This window comes from Rattus norvegicus, chromosome 14 (assembly GCF_036323735.1).
Source record: "Rattus norvegicus strain BN/NHsdMcwi chromosome 14, GRCr8, whole genome shotgun sequence".
NCBI lineage: Eukaryota > Metazoa > Chordata > Mammalia > Rodentia > Muridae > Rattus > Rattus norvegicus.
In genome coordinates, this window is record NC_086032.1 from 142,773 (window position 1) to 150,587 (window position 7,815).

At 37.0% G+C, this 7,815-nt stretch overlaps 1 pseudogene; it reads left to right on the forward strand.

The window, feature by feature from the left end:
• Positions 104 to 3,010, forward strand: Vom2r-ps123 (vomeronasal 2 receptor, pseudogene 123; annotated as a pseudogene).

Sequence of the window (7,815 nt, forward strand, 5' to 3'; positions counted from 1 at the left end):
AAAGTCGGTGCAGGGCTCTCAAGCTGCGGGTTGGCGGCTGTCGAAACATCCACTAGCCCTCAACCCTCAGACTTTGTGCTATCAGTATGTTTTAATTTTTTTCCAGATGCCATCCTCTGTGTGCAGTGCAGATTGTTGTCCTGGATTCAGAAGATTCTGGAAGGAGGGAATGGCAGCCTGCTGTTTTGTTTGTAGCCCCTGCCCTGAAAATGCAAGTTCTAATGAGACAAGTGAGTGTTTGCTGCTCTGATAAATTCTGAAGATATATATTCCTCTTGTGCCCCAATGGGATTATAAAGTCAATTAACAGGCAACTGAAAATATAAAATATATTACTTTTCTAACTTACTAGTTGTAGATATAAAAATAATTAACAAATCTTGCCAAAATAAAAAAAACATTATCTCTTTTGTGTTGTTGTAAAATTTTATTGAAATGCTGTCTTTTATCTCCACTAGACCCAGCACTGCATTGTCCCCAAATATCTGCTAGATATCTTGCCAGAAACACACATCCCAACTCTGTGGTGGCCCAGTTTCTCTGCTGCCACACACTCTCCCAAACTCAATTCTCCACAAGAAAGAACACACAACATTATAACCTCTGATCCAATAGATAAGATATAATTGCCCACCTAAACATACAAAGCCTTGTACACATCCATCCTTTAAGAATATTCATAACAACCTATAGCTACACAGAGTGGAATCTTAAGGTCAGCCTCCATGTTCTCTCCATGGCTCTCTTCCAGTCTCCTCCCATTCCAGTCTCCTCCTCTTCCCTCAAACTTTTTTCCCCACCCATCCTTCCTTCTCGTCCAATGACAGGCATCTTTCTATTTTGTACTTGCCTTCACCTGCATAATGAATGTTATCATCCCACATTTTACTCTTTTTGTCTAATTAAAAAAAAAAACCTTTTCTCAAAAAAAAAAAACCAAAAAACAAAACAAAGAATAAAAAAAAAACCCAAAAAACCTTTTCTCTCAAATATAAGCCAGGTACAACTATTATCACTTTGTAATTAAAAGTAAAAATATGTAGCAGAGTTTGCTCTTGTTGGGCACCAATGGCCAGAGAAGCCCTGAGTCCTGTCAGGGTTCAACCACCCTCCCCGACATGCCCCCCACCAGTGTAGGGAGATATTAGGAGAGGAAGGGGTAGGTTGATGGGTGGTGAATACACTCACAGAAGAAGGGAGAAGGATGGAATGGGGGGTTATGGAGGAAAATCTGGAAAGGTGATAACATTTGAAATGTAAATAAATTTAAAATGGGAAAAAAGAAGAAGGGATCAAGCTAAAGTATTTCTTAGTGGAAAGTATCTTCAGAGGTTTTATTTCTGTCTATGCTAATATTCATGCATCTCATGAATAATAGTCAGAACATTTGTTTGTTTATTGCCAGTTCAAGATACATCTGAGGGATTATTTCTTTAATGATTTCTACTTTTCAAATATTAATACTATATTACCTCTCAGTATCTACCTTCTTCTTATCACTTATGACAGGAATCACCTAAATCCAATAATGCTATTGTTACTTTTACATGAATAGATGCTTATAAATATATATACATACACGAAGCCCATGTGTTCAATTTAGTGTTTTTTCTATGTCAATAACGTTGAGATAGTGAATTCTTGAGTGCCTATTACAGGTATTGTTCCAGTAAAGTCAGAGTCTCAAGGTGTCATTGGGAACAAATTCATAAGACAGTTAATGATCTCAGAAAACCCTGAGCATTGGGTTTTGTGTTTAAAAAAATATACCCAACAACATTGTAGTTTATAAAGGTATCTTCTCTGAATTCAATAATCTACTTGATATTAACATGTAATCAAAAATGGTTTTTTAAATCTTTGCTTTTTGATAACATCAAAATGATATAATCAACAAAGTTAAATATACAAAGAAATAATTTCTAGGTTTTATTTTCCCTTATATCTTTATGAACTTTATGAACTAAGAACAATGTTGTGCATCAGTGTTCTTCAAATTTCATTGTCAGCATCAAAGACAGCATTACAATGCTTGTTTTAACAGCCTTACTTGAAATAAGTTGCCAATAAAATTTCTAAAGCAATACTAACTAAACTTTTCTTTGGATGTCAGATATGGATCAGTCTGTGGATTGTCCAGAATACCAGTATGCCAACACAGAATAGAACAAATGCATTCAGAAAGGTGTGATCTTTCTAAGCTATGAAGACCCCTTGGGGATGGCTCTTGCCTTAATCGCATTCTGTTTCTCTGCATTCACAGCAGTGGTACTTTGGGTCTTTGTGAAGTACCATGACACTCCTATTGTAAAGGCCAATAACAGAATCCTCAGCTACCTATTAATCGTGTCACTCATGTTCTGTTTTCTGTGCTCCTTTTTCTTCATTGGCTATCCTAACAGAGCAACCTGTATCTTACAGCAAATCACATTTGGAATTGTCTTTACTGTGGCTATTTCCACAGTTCTGGCCAAAACAATCACTGTGGTTCTGGCTTTCAAAGTCACAGACCCAGGAAGACGATTAAGAAACTTTTTGGTATCGGGGACACCCAACTACATTATCCCCATATGTTCCCTACTGCAATGTATTCTGTGTGTAATCTGGCTAGCAGTTTCTCCTCCCTTTGTCAATATTGATGAACACTCTGAGCATGGCCACATCATCATTGTGTGTAACAAGGGCTCCGTTACTGCATTCTACTGTGTCCTGGGATACTTGGCCTGCCTGGCCCTTGGAAGCTTCACTACAGCTTTCTTGGCAAAGAACCTGCCTGACACATTCAACGAAGCCAAGTTGTTGACCTTCAGCATGCTAGTGTTCTGCGCTGTCTGGGTCACCTTCCTCCCTGTCTACCATAGCACTAAGGGCACGGTCATGGTTGCTGTGGAGATCTCCATCTTGGCATCCAGTGCAGGGATGCTGGGATGTATCTTTGCACCCAAAGTACCTCATTTTAATGAAACCAGACAGAAATTTGATTCACAAAATCATGGAGAAATCATATTTCTGAGCAAATATATCAGGAATTCTGTCAAATATAAAGTTGATACATACACCCCAAATATTTAGTTACAGAGCATGTATCTAGTTTTAGAATCATTCACGCTGATTCCTCTAGTTTTGTGTAGAAGTACCATATCTACTGATCTTGCATACATTGTCCATAAAATCTTGCAATCATTCATTTGCTTAGTATCCCCTGGGAGAACTAAAATTTTCAAATAATTAGTACAATTTTATTCATCATTTTGCTTTCATGGAGATTTCCCCCTGGTAACTTCAAATAAATTTGATAAGGCAGTTGAATCTATAACCTTGTATAGAAAGTGAGTTCTAGGACAGACAGGGATTATACATAGAAACAAACTAACTAAAAATCAACAAAGATGAAATCAGAACACATTTTCTGATTTCCAGTAGGAGCACATACGACAGAATACTGTCTGTTTTTGCAGCTCCTCTTCAAGCTATTGGCCGGTAGTCTAAGGTGGAAATATCCTTTTTCTGCTCCCCAAAACAAACATATTTTATCCAACAATGGACACCTGTGGATAAATTAGGAAATAGTTGGAAGTTACTGAGAAGGAGGGTGACCCATAGTAATACAAGCAGTCTCAACTAACCTGGCAACCAAGATCTCTCAGACACTGAGCCACTAACTAGGCAGCATACACATATGCAACATAGGACTGCCTGGTTTGGCCTCGATGAGAGAAAACACACCTAACCCCTGAGAGACTTGAGGCCCAAGGAATTGGGGGTTGCAGAGGTGACGATTGCCTCTTGGAGATGAGACAGGAGGTAGGGGATGAGAAAGAGTCAGGGAGAAGACTGGGAAGGGAATAATGACTAGTCTGTAAAAAATATTAAAGAATAAAAAAACCGGGGAGGATGGGAAGGGGAACACCCATAGAGAAGGGGAGGGGGAGGAGTCAGGGGGATGTTGGCCTGGAAACCTGGAAAGGGAATAACAATTGAAATGTAAATAAGAAATACCCAAGTTAATAAAGATGAAAAAAAAAAAGAATAAAAAAAACCCCAAAACTATAAAGTAGGCTTGTGGATATGTCAACATGCTATTATATTGTAGTTATGGAAAGGATTGGTAAAACTCATGATAATGGTATGTACCTAATTTTTTTCAGAGACTGTCCTCGGTTTGCAGGTATGATTGAGGTCCTAGACTCACAAAATTCTAAAAGGTTGGAATGGGGGCCAGATGATTTCATTATTCTGCTTCCTAGAAAATGAATTTTCCAAAAAGAAAATTGAGTGTTTGCAGCTGCACTAAATCCTTCACATTCAATTCTCCTCCTACAATGGGATGCTGAATGGGTGTATAATGCATCAGCATTAAAAATTTAATTCCCTAAGTTAGTCTTCATGAAAGTGTGATCATTAACAATATCTCTTTGAGGAACACGTTTTGCTTTAACATCCACATTTCACTCATTGAAAATTCATGGAAGATGGCATTTTCACAAAGAAAGATTTGATATTTAAACTGTGGCTTAGGGAATTCTACACAAATTTATTATAATGACTGATCTCCTCTAATATTACATTTATATTATATTCCCATCTTGAATTTGAATAATATTTACTTATTCTTTTTATTATTCAGTATGTGTCCCTATATATTTTCTGGTCACCATTTAAGTGGAGGAGCCAGTAGAGAACAGAAAATGTCAAAAGGTCAACTGGACTGTACTTGTTTGGTGCTGGAAATCAAGATTCAAGAACTCTGTTAGATTAATGAAGAGGATAAATGATTAATTGTAACATTGAAAGTTCTGGGTAAGGAAGCGACTAAAGAATTTATTCATGAACTAGACACTCCCGTTTCAAAAAGAACCAAAAAAAAAAAAAAAAAGAAATCAGATATTCAGCATGGACAGTACATACCCTGCACAGCTGACTCAAATACCCAGGCCCATAAAAAGATTAACTAGTAATTGCATTTTATATAAAAAAAATAATAAATGAAACCCTGGAAGCACATCAAATATTCCAAGATTCAGTGCAATTGCAATAATGTTTCTCTTATTTCCTTTTTTTTTGGTACAATTTTTAACTTTATTTAATCTTTTTTTTAAACTCCTGATTTTATCCCCTCCTCAGTCCACCCTTTAAATGTTCCATATCTGATACATTCTGACCCTTCTCCTCTAGGATGTTCCCACCCCACCCCCATCCTGCACCAGACCTTCCCATTCCCCGTGGGCTCCAGCCTCTTGAGGGTTAGATGCATCAGCTCTGACTGAGTCAGACCCAGCAGTCCTCTGCTGTATATGTGTTGGGGGGCCTCACATCAGGTGGCTATGCTGCATGGTTGGTGGTCCGGTGTCTGAAAGATCTCCAGGTCTAGGATAATTGAGATTGGTCATTCTCCTACAGGCACACCCACCTCCTCAGCTTCCTTATTCACTAATTCAACAACATGAGTCAGTAGCTTCTGTTCAATGTGTGGGTGTAAATACCCCACTCTCACTAATGGACAGGCCACTGAAACAGAAGACACAGTGAAACTAATAGAGGTTCTGTACCAAATGGATTTAACAGATATCTACAGAACATTTCATCCTAAAACAAAAGAATGCACTTTCTTTTCAGCATTTCATGGTTCCCTTTCCAAAATAGACCATATAATTGGTCACAAAACAATCTTCAACCGATAAAAGAAGATTGAAATAATCCCATGCATCCTATCAAACCACTATGGCCTAAAGCTGGTCCTCAATAACAGAAAATACAACAGAAAACATACATATATGTGAAGACTAAATAACTCTCTACTCAATGATAATTTTGTTAGAGAGGAAATAAAGAAATTAAACATGTCCTGGAGTTTAATGAACATATTGACACTTCATACCCAAACTTATTGGACACAATGAAAGCAGTGTTAAGAGGAAAATTAATAGCACTAAGTGCACTGGTAAAGAAACTGGAGAGATCTTACACTAGCAACTTAATAGCACACCTGAGAGCTCTAGAACAAAAAGAAGAAGCAAACACACCCAAGAGGAGTAGATGGTAGGAAATAGTCAAACTCAGGCCTGAAATCAACTAAATAGAAACAAAGAGAACAATGCAAAGAATCAGCAAAACCAAAAGCTTGTTCTTTAAGAAAATCAACAAGATAGATAAACCCCTAGCCAAAGTAACTAAAGGGCTCCAAATTAACAAAATCAGTGAGGAAAAGGAGATGTAAGCACAGAAACAGAGGAATTTAAAAAATAATCATCAGATCCTACTTCAAAAGCCTCTACTGGAAAGTCTAGATGAAATAGATGGTTTTCTAGATAAATACGGCATATCAAACTTGAATCTAGAGCAGGTAAACGTTCTAAACAGGCCCATATCCCAAAAATAAATAGAAGTTATTAAAAACATCTGGACCTCAAATTTTAGTAGGATTATTTGATTCTCTGTAGTGTAACTTCTTGAGTTCTTTGTATAAATTAGATATTAGTCCTCTTTTGGATGTAGTATTTTTTTTTCTTTCTTTTTTTTTCGGAGCTGAGAACCGAACCCAGGGCCTTGCGCTTACTAGGCAAGAGCTCTACCACTGAGCTAAATCCCCAACCCCTGGATGTAGTATTGGTAAAGATGATTTCCCAATCTGTTGTTTGCTCCTTTGCCATATTAACAGTGTTCTTTGCCTTACAGAAGCTTTTCAATTTTATGAGGTTCCATATGTCAATTCTTGATTTAGAGCATAAGCCTTGTGTTCTGTTCAGGAGATTTCCCCTGAGTATATGCTGTGAGGATATGCTGAAGCACACATTTTGAAATTTGCCATTTTAAATGTATTAATATAGAGAATCACTGTTTATTGTAACAGAAATTGAATGTCATTTTTTTTACAAAGTAAATATTCTTAAATTTAATATTTTAGTACAAAATACACGGCATAATTAAAGCACCCCTGAATAAAAATAAAAATAAAAATAAAAATGTAGAAGATATCACTATACCTGTTTCCAGAAAGCTACTTAACAAAATGACCCAACCAGGATAATACTGGCATAAACATGCTCTTACATATATGGAATAAAAGTCTTCTACTGAAAAACTCAATTATGGTCTAGAAATTTAAGAAGCAATGATTTATAGAACTGTTGTGATATGCCTGTGCAACAGAAGAAGAGATACACTGGAACATAAAAACTCGCGTAAGATAGACCTTATATATCTATTTCATTGTAGCTCCCAGAATATGGAGTGATAACATGTAGAATATATGAGAGTATAATTAATATCCAAATGAATAAAATGCTCACAAATTCCTGTGACAAAAGCATAAACTAGAAGTTGTATAATGATATAAGCAACATCAGAATGCCTGAAAGGGACTCTTCTATGTCTTTCATCTGTATTGAGCCTAATACAATATAGTATCCTAAGTATAGGACATTATACGTCATAATGACACCACTGATGAAAAGGAACTTGTATGATGAGTCAACGAATAGATTTCTCTTTTCATTCAGCTTTCTGCCTTCTAATATTAAAGTAAGTAAAATAAATTAAACAAAAAAAAACCCAAACGAATATTTTAAATAGGAATAAGTGAGAAAATATTATCTGTACTGTTTGAAAGTGGAAAAATATTAATGTTAAAAATCAAAGCATAGACCCGCGGATCCCGGCCCGCAGCAGCTCTCTGCTCCCAGACCCCGTGAGAGAGAGAGAGACCTTACCGCCTGGTCAGGTGGGCACTCCTGAGGCTGCAGAGCGGAAGAGACCACCAACACTGCCCACCCCTGCCCACATCCCTGGCCCAAGAGGAAACTGTATAAGGCCTCT